At 41.0% G+C, this 15,387-nt stretch overlaps 1 protein-coding gene across 7 annotated transcripts in view; it reads right to left on the bottom strand.

Moving 5' to 3' along the window:
• The window catches only part of LOC132245874 (uncharacterized), an 88,456-nt gene that overhangs the window by 18,974 nt on the left and 54,095 nt on the right, over positions 1–15,387 (bottom strand). For 6 of the 7 annotated variants that reach the window (XM_059719078.1, XM_059719080.1, XM_059719079.1 and 3 more), the window contains 2 exons: positions 8,354–8,497; positions 7,415–7,551 (listed from right to left, as the gene is read on the bottom strand). The gene's annotated coding sequence lies outside the window, so the exon portion shown is untranslated. Of the gene's footprint in view, positions 1–7,414; positions 7,552–8,353; positions 8,498–10,021; positions 10,496–15,387 lie in introns of those variants that run through there. The other variant, XM_059719082.1, reaches the window with a different exon arrangement.

Genomic DNA, 15,387 nt, shown 5'->3' on the forward strand with positions numbered 1-15,387 from the left:
TATTTGTGTTGGTCTAATAAAATATATCAAATTCACCCAAGGAACCTTGTCTGGCTATGCTAAAGAATTTGGAGAAATTATATGACCATTGTTCAGAATAAATTCCCACTTAAGGTGTGCACAAATGTACACACACACTTCAGTTTTGCCAAACCTAACTGAAGTTGAATGTGGAAGAACTGAAGCTGATTGCTTGTTTCATTGGGCCAGAGGGAAAACAGTAACTGTTATTAGAACATTTTAGACTTAGGGAATAGGTGACAGTCATGTATGTGCAGGGACTATTACAAGCAGCAGCAACGTCACCAATCCAATTTATCACCACCAATGAAGAAAGCTCAGCCGACCCTACAAGATTAAAAAGATGTTTTTATTATTCTGAGAAAAAAAAGTAACAAAAAAACAAAACCAAACAAAAAAACAAAAACCACCCAGAAGTCTCCCTGCAATGGAAGCATCTGATGGAATTTAAGGTTAGTGTGAAATATTAAATACGGGAAATGTTTAATGTTGCATTCAAGAAATATTGATGCTTACATAATGCATGGCAAAGTATTTAGTAATGCACCATGGTATAAACAAGCTGCGATAAAGGGAACCAGTCATCCCATGCTCATTAAACTGTGTTGATCCCCAATCACTTGGGAAATGCTAGTTTAGTGCTGTGACCTTCGGTAGACATTACTGCAGCCCAAACACCTCATAGCCACAGGTGCAGGTGTGAGACGGGAGATGCTTGTCCAGACAGACTGAGTCTGAACTATGTACTGTGCACATTGTTACTTATTTCCAGGACCCATCATGTGTTTTTCTTTACATGAATGCAACAAAAGCTTATATTGTATCAAAGTGCCACAAACTAGAATAGGAGTTCCCAGCCTGTGGCATGCATACCACCAGTGGTACGCGGACAACCTGTCAGTGGTACGTGTTAACAGACTTATTATATGACAAAAATTTGCTGGTGGTACTTAAGGGTGAACTGAGAAATTTGCTGGTCGTACTTAAGGTCATATCATTTTAAATCGGTGGTGCGCAATCTGTCAGAGTTTGGGAACTGCTGGACTAAAGGAGGTAGTCCTGGAGTTGGGACTTTGGAGACTTGCACTTCTATTCCAGGCTGTGCCACCAATTGAGTGGCCTTAGTTGTGTTGCCACCCTTCTCTGTGCCTCTGTTAAGAACACAAGAGCTGCCATTTACTGGGTCATGGGTCCATCTTACCCAGTATACTCTCCCAGACAGTGGCAGAGTGCATGCTGAAAGGAAGAGTGAACAGGGTCTGACCAGGGTTTTTCCCATTCTTCTTCTCTCACTTGCAGCCTCCAGCATTTAAGGTCTAGCAAGTTCTGATTCGGAGGCTGTACCCCGAACTCCTGTGCTCAATAGCTATGGATGCACCTCCAAGAATTTGTCTTGTCCCTGTTTAAATGTGGCTAAACTGCCACAAGATGCTATGCAAGCTGACAGTGAGTTCCACACGTGAATTCCACCCTGTGTTAAGAAGAACTTGCTTTGTCAGCTTCCCCTCCTCACAGTGGGATCTCAGTACTCACCTCCCTTCTGCTTTGACGTCTACTACTAAGGGAAAGCTCAGCAACTTGATTATCTTTATATTGTTAATACAACAAAGAGAGAGAGAGAGAATAGGCCTTTCTAGGAGCTGTATTCTGGCATTGTTTGCTCTCTCCCCTGAACACCCCCACCTTCCAAAATAGAGGATAACGTGATGGACACGGTATACAGCTGTTAATAGTAAATGAAACAGAAGTATTATGTGGTATAGCATATGCTTTAACCTTATTTCACATAATACAAGTAAAGTGTTCTGTCTTCCTAAACAACTAGAATAATTCGGTTAACATTTTCTGTTTGAGTCTCCCTTTGTTGAAATGATTTTAGTAAGGGCTTGACTTTTGGTTCTTTTCTTTTTTGGATTTGAGGTTATAGTTCTATAATTTTAAAACCAACTGTCTGAAAGTCTCTAGATTTTGGAAGACTATCAATACACTTGTAATATAAACTGTATCCAAGCTAATATTCTGGTTTGCTTTGGTGACAATACGTAGCCTGGCATTCTAATGTAACTTGTCTAGCTCAGAGCTGACTTAGGATGTGTTCAAACTGATCCTTTAATTCAAGTATTGTATTAATTCTTTTACTTAAAAATTAGCTGAGTCATTACTTTGTCTTAAATGCCTCCTTTTAACCTACATTTTAAGATAGCAGCTTGCAAATCACTACCACCTGGTGTTGATCAGGGGCAAGAACTTGTAATATCCAGTATCTGAGTAGGGGTGTAGGTTGTAGCTGTGTTATTATAGATATTATAATCTGCCTGGTAACTGACTCCCCAGCCCAGCCTCTGGCTTCTTTACTTTTCATTCCATCCAGGTAGAGCACACACCGACTGCTGAAACTTCCTTAGCCTGACGAAGGGTTTTTGAACCCAAAAGCTTGCTTAATAACTATTCTCCAACTATTTGGGTTGGTCTAATAAAAGATATCAAATTAACCCAAGGAACCTTGTCTGCCAATATCTGAGTACTAATTTATCCTACTGCTTACTGAGTAGTAATTTATCCGACTGCTTATCCCTCTTCTCCCTTTCCTCTCCATCTAGGTTTCACTTTTATGGCTTATCCACCTGTTAGATATTGTCTGAAGTCTACATTGTGATCTCTATGGGGCATGGGCTGTTGTCTTGTTTGCACAATGCCTGGTATGATAGGGTCCTGATTGGGCCCTATGGTTGCTATCACAATAGTAGTAATAAATTACTTATGAGCTGTATGCTTCTCTGCAAAGACATCGTCATCATTACAAATTAGTGACCACTGATGTATTTACTATCTACAGCCAAAAATTAGGAGGGCTCCGCCAAGACAGGGCTTCAAGTCAAGGCAAAGAAACTTATGGCAAGACACAATGGCAGGAAGCATGCCCCTTATCCTCAAGGATGGATAATTAATACATCATGAAACCAAACAGATCAATACAAGTCAATGGAAAGACTCTTCAGGTTGAGGTGCAACCCAGAACAGTCTTTCAACATGGTATGAACCTTCCACAGGTCCCCAGACAATTCTGCCCCATCCAATTTTGCAAAGGAAAAGGGCAGCTTACCTGGATTAATCCCTTGTTCAGCTGGACATGGTGGGCTTCGTATCTCCACACACACATGGCTCACATGACCATTTATCAACTTTTGCCACTTGCATTGTGGAAAGACCTAGAGACTCAAGCCCTTTTGCGTGAGGCACAAATGCCAAACAAAACAAAGATCGATTTTTCAGTGGAGAGCTTCAAAGATAACAGGTAACTGATTTGTTCGGATCAGAAATGAACGCAATCTTCTCTCTACTAATAAACAGGAGCACACAGGCCTCAAGTTGCAACTAGATCCATCTCTAGTGAAATCAATGGCAATCTTCAGAGGCTCAAGGACCCACATTTATGGATCTACAATTGCAGGATTGAGACCTATGTAGGCTTTATGTGACCCAAAGCATTGTAACAAAGCAGATGGATCTGTTTCTTAACTAACCCCCTACAGAATCCATGTGACTTGAAATGCTACTGCTAATTATTCTTATCACAGAATAGTGGGCACCTTGGGAAGATCGGAAGGAAGAGAGAGCTCTCGTATTATTGAAGTGTGATTTATCAGTGGAGAAAAAGCCACTGAAGGAATAAGAGGTTGTAAGACCAATAAACTATGGGCACACAGTTAGTGGAGTTTTCACTCCAGGCCACGAGACAGAGAAACTCCAAGACGAAGTAACTGCTAAGAAATGGAATGCAGGAAAAACATTCATGGGTTTTTTGTTTGTTTTACTTTTCCCCTTTGTGAAGATGAAAAGTTTTAATTCAAAAAACAAAACAAAACAGAACTGAAGAAGCCTATGCCAATTGAAGTAACTGATAGAAATGTGTGGTTGTTCTGAAATATTTACTACCCAGTGTTGAGTATTTTATGCAAGAAATATTTGTGCTTGTACTGGCACTTCATTTTAATGTACAGAAACATATTGGACCAGATTTGTCTACTGCCAGTAGAGGCCTCTTAAATGAGGCCTTGATGATCATGCTCCATAGAAGTTAGTGGGATTTTCACTACCTTTATGGGTAAGTGCAGATGTCACACTTAAATCAGCCTAGCCCTCGTTAGGTCAATCTAGCTGTTGATCTTTACAGACATTCAGGGAGGTTAGTTCTGGCAAAAAATGGACAGACAGATCTTAATTAGTTCACCCAAGGCAGCAAATTATGTCAGATCAGGAATGGTTTCAGCCCAATCTGCTGAACATCTGCACAAGTTCAGAGCACAGTCCTGAGGCTGGGAAAGCCCAGCCACTAGCCCCAGCTCTGGGGCCACACTCCTTTGACCCTCATAACCCTGACTGGGCTATTTTCAGCCCCCAGACTCCCCCACTTCTGGATAGGCAACAGCAAACCCACCAAACCCTACTCCGTACAGATCCACAAGCACCTCCAAAGATCCCACCGACCCCAAATTACTTAGATCGGGGTTCCCAACATATCTCCCAGCACTGGTGAACATGTGCACAAGCTACACCTGAACTATAATCACGCAGCTTCAAATAAGTCACATTATCATGGATCAGGTATGGCTAATATCTGCACGTACTATATGTGATTAGCTTTTTAAAAGAGATTTGCTCGTTAGCAAATCTGTCTATCATTGTCACAATGAGAGCGGTTGGGTGCTGACTGCTTGGGAAAGTAGATTCCCAAATGTGGGCTCTGGGAAACCGAGAAGATGACTGTAGGATCCCTTAAAAATCTGGGCCACAAAAGGCAAGAGGTAACGGGTAAGGCATGACATCTGGATCTAGTTCCAAAGTCCCTTAAACCTTTAGGAAGCTTGGATAAAAGGTATGGTTCAAGACACACCTGGAATAATGGCCGAAACGCAGTGTTACATTTCCTGTCCTATCTTTTGTTAAGGAAGGAAACGTTAAGTTACAGAAATGGGATTGAGGCAACCAACGAGCTCTGCTTTAGCATATTTTTACAGCAAGTTGTAGCTTGTAATGGTCTATCAACATTAAGCAAGACTTGCATCATTTCTGGATTGGGGCGCCCATGTTCAGACCAGGCATTTACCCTGCCACAGGGTCATTGCATGCCCTTGCACATTCTCCACCTCACATTTCCAATCCCACCTAGCCCCAGCTCCTACTGGAGTAAATGGGAAATAACCAAAATTCTCAGTGCAGGCCATACCTGGTCCTAACGCCTGACTTGGAGTAGGACTAACAGGCTTCATTACCAAAACTAATGATGAGTGTGGAAGAGAGGCGCACTGAAGAAACTTCTGGAGGCCTCTTCCAGTGACGCTTTTCCGTGATCCTATTTGAAATTCTCAAGCAAAACCTGCCTAAAAATACAGAAACATTCTTCATCAACAGTAGAGCCCTCGGATGGATAAACAGGGACGGCCTTGTACCAGATAACTCGAATGGCAAGACAGATGTGTTATTTTGCCTTGGTAGTGCTGGGAGTGATTCTTCAGTGACCGGATGAAAAATGTTTTGCATTGAAAACGTGTCTAACTTTACTGGACCAACTGCATGGCTGGGATAAAGATCACTCACAAAAACCCTTGTCTTTTGCATTATTTTGCCTTCTAATTGGTACACTGCATAATTTTGCTATACTTGCTGTCCAAGCAGGTAACAGGGCTTTATCTAACCTCAAAATCGCTATACAACCAAACTGTCTAAGAACCAAGATGCAAATCACAAACTGAAATCTCTAATTGTTCATATTCAAGCAGTACAAAGCCCAGCTGGATTCCATGCCACAGTTAGTTGTATTTGCAGCTAATATTGAAGTACTCTTCTTCAACTTCTTGTTTTCCAGTATATTAAAAAAAAAATCCTTACACCACTGTTGTCCCCTCCCTTGCCAACCTCATCATCAGAAGCAAACTTCCTCAAGCCCAGAACACACCAAAAGGATCCAGACCATGCCAGGACAAGAAATGCAAAACCTGCCAACACATCTCCACCACCCCCACAATTACTACACCCCACAACAGAGCCATCAGCATCCCTGGATCTTACAGCTGCACCTCCAGAAATGTAATAGACCTCATCCAATGCACCAAATGCCCTGATGGAAGATATGTAGGAGAGACCAGACAACAACTGCGCACCAGAATGAATGCACACCGGAAATCTATCAAAGACAGAAATACCATATTACCGGTGGGGGCACATTTCTCACAGGAGGGCCACTCTCTTTCCAATCTCTCAGTCCTGATCCTCAAGGGAAACTTACACAACACTTCCCAGAGACGAGCATATGAGCTCCATTTCATCAACCTGCTGGATACTAGAGATCATGGACTAAACATAGACATTGGATTTTTGATGCATTACAATCTGCCTGGCAACTGACTCCCCAGCCCAGCCCAGCCCAGCCCCTGGCTTCTTTACTTTTCATACCATCCAGGAAGAGCATACGCCGACTGCTGAAACTTCCTTAGCCTGACAAAGGGTTTTTGAACCTGAAAGCTTGCTTAATAACTATTCTCCAACTATTTGGGTTGGTCTAATAAAAGATATCAAATTCACCCAAGGAACCTTGTCTCCCCTTTTTAAGGCACTTGTGCAAATGATTCCTAAGTTCCTCTAGCTTAATTTTAATTTCCACTTCAAGAATTACCTTTTGGGGCAAGTACTTTGCACATCCTCCAAGTCCAAAGTTTTCCCTCCTCTTAAATTTTAACCATGTATAAAATGTGCAGCAGCACACAACACAGAAACAGTTGCTTTCCTGCTCTGCTTATCAAGTTGCATTGCTTTTGCTGTTTGTCAGCACAAGGGACCCAGCAGAGTCAGCCGACTGACACTAGGGTAAGCACCACACCACCTCAAGTTTAGTCACAATGTCTAGTCCAGGATGACAAAATAAATCTTTGTTACAGTGGAACAAGAGGACAAAGCAGTAAAAGGTAGCAGTGAAAGTTTGCTGTTCTTATCTACACTGACTATAAAGGTGGAAGGCCAATTCCTTCTTACATCTGTGTAAATCCACAATAATTCCAGGGTAGTGGTCTCAAGTTGGAGTTACACCTAATTTAACAGGAGTGTGGAGCCCAGCAGACAGCATTCAGAATAGGAGATCTTTTCAGAAGCAGTGTTGCATTAACATGCAGGATTACCATGCATACACATACACATAAATAACATGTTCACAAAACCCAACCCCTTAATTCTATACAAAACATAAGGAGCTTTGGTTGTCAGGCCCAAACATTTGTCTTTTGTGTTGCAAAGCACATTTCTTTTACATTAGGCATTCATTCAGCTCTAACTATTTCACTTCAGGGAGGTGTGCAATGGGATATCTATCCCAGGAAATAACCATGTGGTTTCTGCTTACCTGATATCGGAGCACCATTCCCACTCCCTCTCTGGATCACAAGTTCTGTCCCACTCTGGCTTGCAACACCGAGCTGAATATCCAAGTTCAAAGTCAGTCTGGTGTTTACAGCCTTTGTGCTTCCAGTTGCAGTAAGTCTGGAAACACACAAATCACAACTTCCCTATTAATTTGCATTAAGATATCCAGCACTCAGGATCTCTCTGTTCTGTGGAAATGCTTTTCCTTCTCTTGCCCAGTCACCTGATTTCTCCTTTACCTAGGATCAGTTACTAGAGTTTTCCTTTTTCCAGACATTTCCTCAGGCATGAATCAGGGGATCGAATGTGTTTGCAAGCACGCATTACATCACCATTCTAATAGTTGAGTGAGAGTTTGCTACTAAAATTGGGAATTACTTCCTTGAAATGGTTTGTGCTAAGAGTGTCTCACTATTCTCTGCAACATTGGGCCAGACCCTGAACTGACTTCCATGCATAGAGATGTTTACAGCATTGCCAGCATGGATGGTTCAAACTCATGAGATTTACAAATTATTTGTTTTGGTTTTTTTCATTGGCCTCCAGTTTTATTCAGCTGATAGAGTACATGTGGGTCATATTGTCAGCTTTTCTTAACAGCAACCAGGAAGGGTGTTCTCCCATACAAATATGATTCCAGGCATCCTGGCTTTAAAGGAACATGACAGCTCACCAGGGATCCTAGTTTTCTGTTTAGTGCAGAAAAATGCAGATTTTTCTCATTATAAGGGCAGGACCTGGCAGAGCAGGGTGAGGAAGCACAGTGAGCCCCATGCCACCATGGTGAGGCACCCCCTACCTGCCTGGCAGCAGCAGGGGTGGCACCACAGAGTTGTGTCCCCCACTGCTGCCAGGTGGGCAGGGAGCACCTTGCCATAACCTTTCAAATATTCAGTGTTGTTCATGTGTACACACATACCTTCCCTGCAGCAACACTCAAAGGAAGATGGTCTTCTAGAAGAAGAGGAAGAGGAAGAGAACTGAAATCCATGTATTTGGGGATCTGTTAATCTCCTAAATCAAGAATTGTCCAAAGGGAGGCCACTTGTGTAGAATCAGCATCCTGTCATTAGAGAAGGAAAAGAAAAAAACAACATCAATATTCCATCTCTCCCTCTCCCCCTCTCTCCTTCTCTCCCTCACACATACAGCCAGTCTACGTGAAGAATTACATGACAATAAATTCTTCTCCTATTGTGCGTGCACACTCAAGAGGAAGAAACAAACTGTAGCTCATGTCAGAAAACAACAGTCTCAGTTTAAAATATACCAATCCTAGCACCATATAGGCAGGTAAAATATTTTTATTTGTCAGTAAGTTATTTTCTTAAAAACAGACGCATGAGAAAATGTGCTTTGGGGAGAGAATTGGCAAAAAGTGAAGAAGGTCCAAAAATCAATAGAAAACTATGAAATAGCATGGCATTTATTATTAAGTGCAAAGAAAAGTACACCTTATCCAGTGTGCCACTGTCAAACTGAAATGTAGAAGAAGGATAGCAAAAGGAGCAAGAATGACAAATTTGACTTTTATTAGATTACAAATGTAGCTATATTAGTCTAAATCTGGAGTACTGACTTTATCCATTTACAGAGCAGGTACTTACGTACTATGTATGATTAAATACCCAAGTAGGTGTGGCTGCTTAATCTCAAAACATGCAATCTTGTGAGAACAGGTTTTCAAAACTGCCTCTAATTAGAAAGGTAACTGAAAAGGCTGCACAGTTAGCATCATCAGTGGTATTTCTGCTTCCAATCAAGGGGGTGAGAGTAATGGGAAAAAATAAGACATCACTCTTTACTAATAAATATCAAAACAAGGGAACATATTTTTGGTGAATACTTTGCCAAAAACAGGCAGTTTTGGGATAGGGCAAAACCTTTTGTGAATTGGGGTCATATCAGGTTACTAGTTTTGGACACACAAAAAAGGAGTGTGTGGGTGGCAGGCATTTTGAAAACGTAAAAATAATTTGTTTCACTGTTGTTGGAGCACAATGTTTCAACTTCCCTTTTGAAATGTTTTTTGGGGTTTTTTGTGTGTGTCAAATTAAAAAAAGAAACCTTGAGTCAACTCGAAACAAAGCTCTATTATTTAGGCACCTCTGTTGAGCATCTGCAGCTCCATTGACTTCAAAGGAAGTAGAGGCCATAAGTCCAACCAAATTGAGTTTAAGAAAGGTTATTAGCCAAACCTCATATCCCATTAGGGACTCCTCATTTATAGAAAGCTAACCTTTCTGTATGTGGCTTGTGTCACAACCAAATTAAGTAGTGCCCATGTCACAAACAAGTAATAACCATTTAAAACAGTTTTTCTGCACTAGGTTAACTAAGGGTTAACAATAATGATAGTAACCGCTTTTTTCTGCACATGTCAAAAAGAAATTTATTGCTGTGCCACTAACAGAGATAAAAACTTTTGCCTTCTTTGCTTTATATAAATCATTATAATTGGTCAAAGAAAACAGGGAGTAACCCTATGATAACACCCTAGCAAAGACCGCTAGATAATTGGCGATTCTAATTAGATTTATGACGTGGCGAAAAACAATTGGCTATCATACAAACAAAACCCGCTTACATTTTTCGCAAAGTCGAAGACAACTCTGCCCACACCTTGGAGTAAATCTGACAATTTGATCAGTTGTCAGCGTCTTCCCGCTGCGACCTCCCTGGCGTACCCTTGCCCCGCATGCCCAATAAGCCGACCGCCGGCCCGTATATATATATCTGCAGAATAACTGAATGACGATCTCTAAGCTGTAACTAACTAAGTATCTCTGACCTCCGTCTTACACCACCTTGACGTGAGTAAACCATCTTGCTTTGCAACCGATAAGCGTCCGCCTAATTAATTCCACTCCAAGCGTCACAAGTACCCGCCTGACGGCCTTCTAAGGCCCCGGACCCTTATCTGCCTGGGTGGGAGTCAGGGAGAGCTGCTGGCCGGCTGCCCTGGGTCCCGACAGCTTGGAGCCACTGAGAGGCTAGTAAGAAACAGCTTACAATCATATTCTTTTATGCAGCCGGAAACATTTATATAGTAGGATTAAAACAAATGTTTTAAACTGATGAAACATCTTCAGAAAGAAGTGTAAATGACAAGAGAGAAATTAAACCTCAAGCCTGGAAAGCTCCTGTATATTCCCCCCCCTCCCCCCCACACACTGTATCCCATTAATTTTTAAACTAGAGTAAAGATTAACTTACTCTGTTTTGGCAATGCTGATTTGCAAACTCTTCTGAGAGAACAGTCTAAGGAGACAAGTAAGAAAGAAAAAATGCCCTGCTATATTGGGACTTGGGGCAATGGGATGCTGTCTGATATTTAATATAAATTCATAACAAATGCAACTCCATTCGCTCACCAATTGCAATGGTTTCAAAATTGTCAATGGTATTTTCAAGATCTCTTAACAAATGGGCTATACATTCTGAACTGTCACACACTGGTATTAACATGTTCTGAATACTATCAATAGGAAAGTTTCCTTCAATATTATTAAATCCACCAGATTGACCAATTAATTTTTTTTTACAGCCCCTAAGGTCTTGACTCCACACAGAAAGTGAATTGGTTTAATTTAAATCATTTTGACTAGAGATAGACATTACACGTAAACCAATTTAAGTGATCACAAACTGGTTTAAACCTCTAACAGAACAGATGTGTAATGCACATAAACCAATTTCAAAATGGCCAAAACCAGTTTGAGATAAACCTTGGTGAATGTACTGTCAGACTAAACTGATTTGCTCAAACCGGTTCATGCAATGTCTGTCCCAGATCCCTTGCTGGAATGGGTAAAATGACAGAGGCTAACTGCTCTGGAAGTGTCAGTCAGCAGAGTTCTAAGTTGAGCCAGGCAGAAAAATTTCCTCAAAACCATGTTTGATAGAAAATGCCCTATGATTATGAGAAAACAGATTGGTTTCATGAAGTCTTATCAAATTTGACAAAACCCCTCTTTGAAAAATATGTCGGAGGTATATTTTATAACATCTCATTTAAATATTTTTAGACAAAACATTTGTTCATATGAGAACTCTTTGAAATGTTTTTATTAAAAATGTTGAAACTAAAATGAAATGCATATACTGTAGTAAAATGATGCATTTTAATTGACCCCTTATTTTTTTGGAATTTTGTCACGAGAAACAGTTCATAAATGCTTTTTATTTACCCTGACTTAGGATAAAAGATCCGTTTTCTGAACAGCTCAGATGTTGAGTTTACCAACTTGATTGATAATAATAGAAATCAGATCTGCACTTGTATTTTTAATCTTCATTAAAATGTGGACAGAAAGTTAACATTCCTTTCAGCATTTCAGTAAGCATGGTTAATAGGCAACATTTAAATCTTGTTTGGCAGCATCTGTGGTCTTTGATAATGAAGGACAGCTTTAGAGAAGTGCCCAGCCAGGAACTGATAACAGTGTTTATCTCCTCTAACTCGGTGTTCACCACCTCGTTAAGAAAACGACACAGGGACATTACCAACTACCTGTTGATTCTTCCTTTGTCCGGTCTGCCACAGCACACACCAGACCCAGCACGTGGTCTGCTAGCTAATGCTGTGCATCTACTTAAGGGATGGCAGAATCCCTGCTTAGCAGGGAGTGGCAAAGGGGAAGCCAGACAGATGCCTGTAGTCTGTGCCAAGCTCCAATCAGGAAGCAGAGGGGAGGGACCAGCCCTGCTGTCCAGCAGAGAGCCCCACCTAGCCCAAAGAACATGCCAGGATGCTGGGGGTGTCTGATTTACCTTGAACCAGCAAGAGGTCTGGGACAGACATTTCATAAACCAGTTTGATCCAAATCTGTTAAGTCTGATACTGCATTCAACCAGGTTTATTTCAAACCCATTTCAGCCATTTTCAAACTGGTTTAAGTGCACTGAACATCTGTTCTGTTACAGGTTTAAACCAGTTTGTGATCACTTAAACTGGTTTCTGTGTAGTGTCTGTCCCTAGCCTTACAGCCTTGAATATAACATGAATGCCTAGACAAAATTGTTTAAAACAAATGACAACATACACAGGACATTTCTTCTTCTCTCTCCCCATCCATTTCCTTGAAGGGAATGTGGCCTTGTTCTTGGTGTTTTGATGTTTTAGTGGAAACAGAATTTGTGGCAAATCTGCTTAACAGCAATAAAAAGATTGTTGTTCTTCCCTTTGTATAAGCATAGATGCTGGCTCTGTGACATCAGTGTAACAGGCTGTAAATGAAGCATGACATAAAAAATCCTTGCCCGTTGCACAGAGAGAATACAGAGAGTGCCCTATCATTTATTGTATTGCAACATAATGTTATATGCTATATAGAAACAAAGAAGCCATTAGGACTTTGAAACCTTCCACATCACATTCACCTTCCCCTTGGTATGATTTCCTTCACTACATCAACCCCTTTTTCCATCACTAGTTTGAAGTATTAGAAAGTAAACTTGAGCCATTTTCCAGTAACCTACTCCCTCCCTTTAAACACAAGGGGGGCCCTGTTCAGGGTTTACACTGAAGTAAATCCTTTATTTCTGTTTAGTTATTCTCATTTCTTTCTCCCTGCCCCCCCCCCAATATAAACAGGAGAATCAAGTCCAAGCCCAAAGATTTATATGAAACCTTATATATGAGTCTATATAGAGAGGCAGGTGTGTAATATATAACACACACACAAAAGGTGCAGGTGTTTAGCCTTTGCATATTTTTGTTCCTGAAATGAGTAAAAAAAAATGTTCTCTCTAATCACTCTCCAGGTGTTCCAAGCATGGAAAAAAGCTCTAGTCACAGCATTTTTTAAACCAAATAAAATATATGGTTGTGTTTTTTAACAGAACAAACTAAATAAAGATGAAGTCTGTTTCCTGTTGCAAAACAGCTCTTCCTAAGCACCTACATAAAGTAGGAATAATACAATACAGTGGTGGTTTTGTTCAAACTTGAACCAAGGTTCACAATGAAAAAAAAAAGATCTTGCTTAGCAAGTGCGCAGATGATGAAGAGGATTGCTACTCCCCCTTAGTTATTCCTTGCTCTCCCTGCTGCTGGAGACTAGGTTAGTTGTCAATCATTAGTTACCTAACTGAGCTCCCAAGTCACAGGTGGCTGCTCTCTCCAGTCCCAGCAGCAGCAAAGGTCATTTCTAGCTGCCTAAAAGCGTTTCAACAGAAGCTTCACACCCTCACTGCACCAGGCAAAAAGCAAGATCCTGCCAGAGCGATACCGGCAAGGAAACGTGCAACGGAGGACTACAATTAACCCAGTATTACTCATGAAATAGCCCGATTGCATTATGATGGCAGACAGTACTACCAGAAGCTGTCAATACAATGCTGGGTGATGGGAAATAACTTAGCAGCCTCTATGGTGCCAATGGCTTTGGAGACAAAGCAACTTTGGGGGGAAGTACGAGTCTTTATCCCTGGTGGAGGAAACGCTACCGAATGGCAGATGCCATAGCAGAATGGACTGGGCTCTCCAGCCTTGGTTGGCAACCAGTCCAGGAGTGAAGCCCCAAAAGGCAGATGGAGTTAAGATCTTCTTCACACCAGCAGCTCCTGCGGTCAAGCTGGCTCCAAATGTGCTAGTCTTTACCTTTCCTTTGGAATTAGCCAGCCATCCTGAGAGGGGGTCATTGATTGGGCAGCTCAAGTGCCTCCATATAAACTGCCCAGGGACACAAGAGCCATAACTGAGTGCACATTCAGCAGGACAATGCGAAGACAAAATGCCTTGGATGCCCCTGCCCCATTAGGTTATATTTTACTATGGTACTCTTCAAGGGAAAATGGTAGGGGAAGTAGTGGTGAAATCAACTTATCCCAGAATTCTGTGCAGTGATGAGCATCTCTTATAAATTCAGAATTCAGACTGCTGCGCTGATGCAATGAGCTATAAAGGAGCACGCCTAGGTTTAAATATTAATTGCTTTGATAAACAGAGAGCAAACTGACCACGCGATGAAGGATGAATATGCAACAAAACAAACCAAGGCCTAACAAAACAAGGAATCAAGCATATGGGCTCCCCACTCTGCCTAGAAGACATTGTTCAGCCTCTTTAACATAATTCAATTTATTGGTGCCCTAAAGCATATCCATCTGAACAACGGACTTTATGCCAGTTACTGGAGATGTGCAGTAACTGGGATATTTCTGCTTAGGGGGTATTTTTTTAAAAGAGGTTTCTACTCTGAACTGGAATTAAAACAAAGCATCTTTTGCAATGAACGTTTTCATTTGGAGTCAACTGAATTGTTCCTTCACAATTCAAATTTGTTTTCCATCACAGCTTACATTATAAAAAAAAATTCTATGTGAAGAGTTGAAAAGGTTAGATCCAAAAGTTTCAATATTAAATGCTTTGTTTTGGATTCTTTTAGATGAAGTTTCACTGAGAGTGAAAATCTTGATTTCTACAAAATGTTTTTCAAAGGAAAAAGCATTGCATCCGATCATTTTAAACTACCCTTACTTCTAACGTGCTTCTTACATGGTGTTCTAATGTTTAATTCATGTATAGTTTTAAGGCCTTTTAAGACTAGAGTTTTTCCATTGTCATTGAATACTATCAAAGTCTTGTCTGGAATAATGTTTGAACATGTCCCGCAGTGAAAGAATTCTTTTTTCAAGTTAGGGCTCTTGACTTCGGCTTTCTTTCACCAAAGGCATGTGCAACTCAGGGCTGTCTTAATAAGCTTTCCTATGTATAAAAGCTTTAACTTCTTGCAACCTAAAGAAGAGGAGAAAAAGGCAAGGAAAAGAAAGGGGGAAATATTGGACCCTGGTCCTGGAAGAAATTTCAACTCAGAGGACATGAGTGCGAGTGTGAAGGGAGATTTACAAGTTTCATCCCAACACAAGTAGGATTCCGTTTGCCAAGGTTAGCTGACACAAGCACAAAAATGGAGCAGCAATCAATTTGTCTCTAAGAAGGCTGACTGT

The sequence above is a fragment of the Alligator mississippiensis genome, chromosome 15 (assembly GCF_030867095.1).
Source record: "Alligator mississippiensis isolate rAllMis1 chromosome 15, rAllMis1, whole genome shotgun sequence".
Taxonomy (NCBI): Eukaryota; Metazoa; Chordata; order Crocodylia; family Alligatoridae; genus Alligator; species Alligator mississippiensis.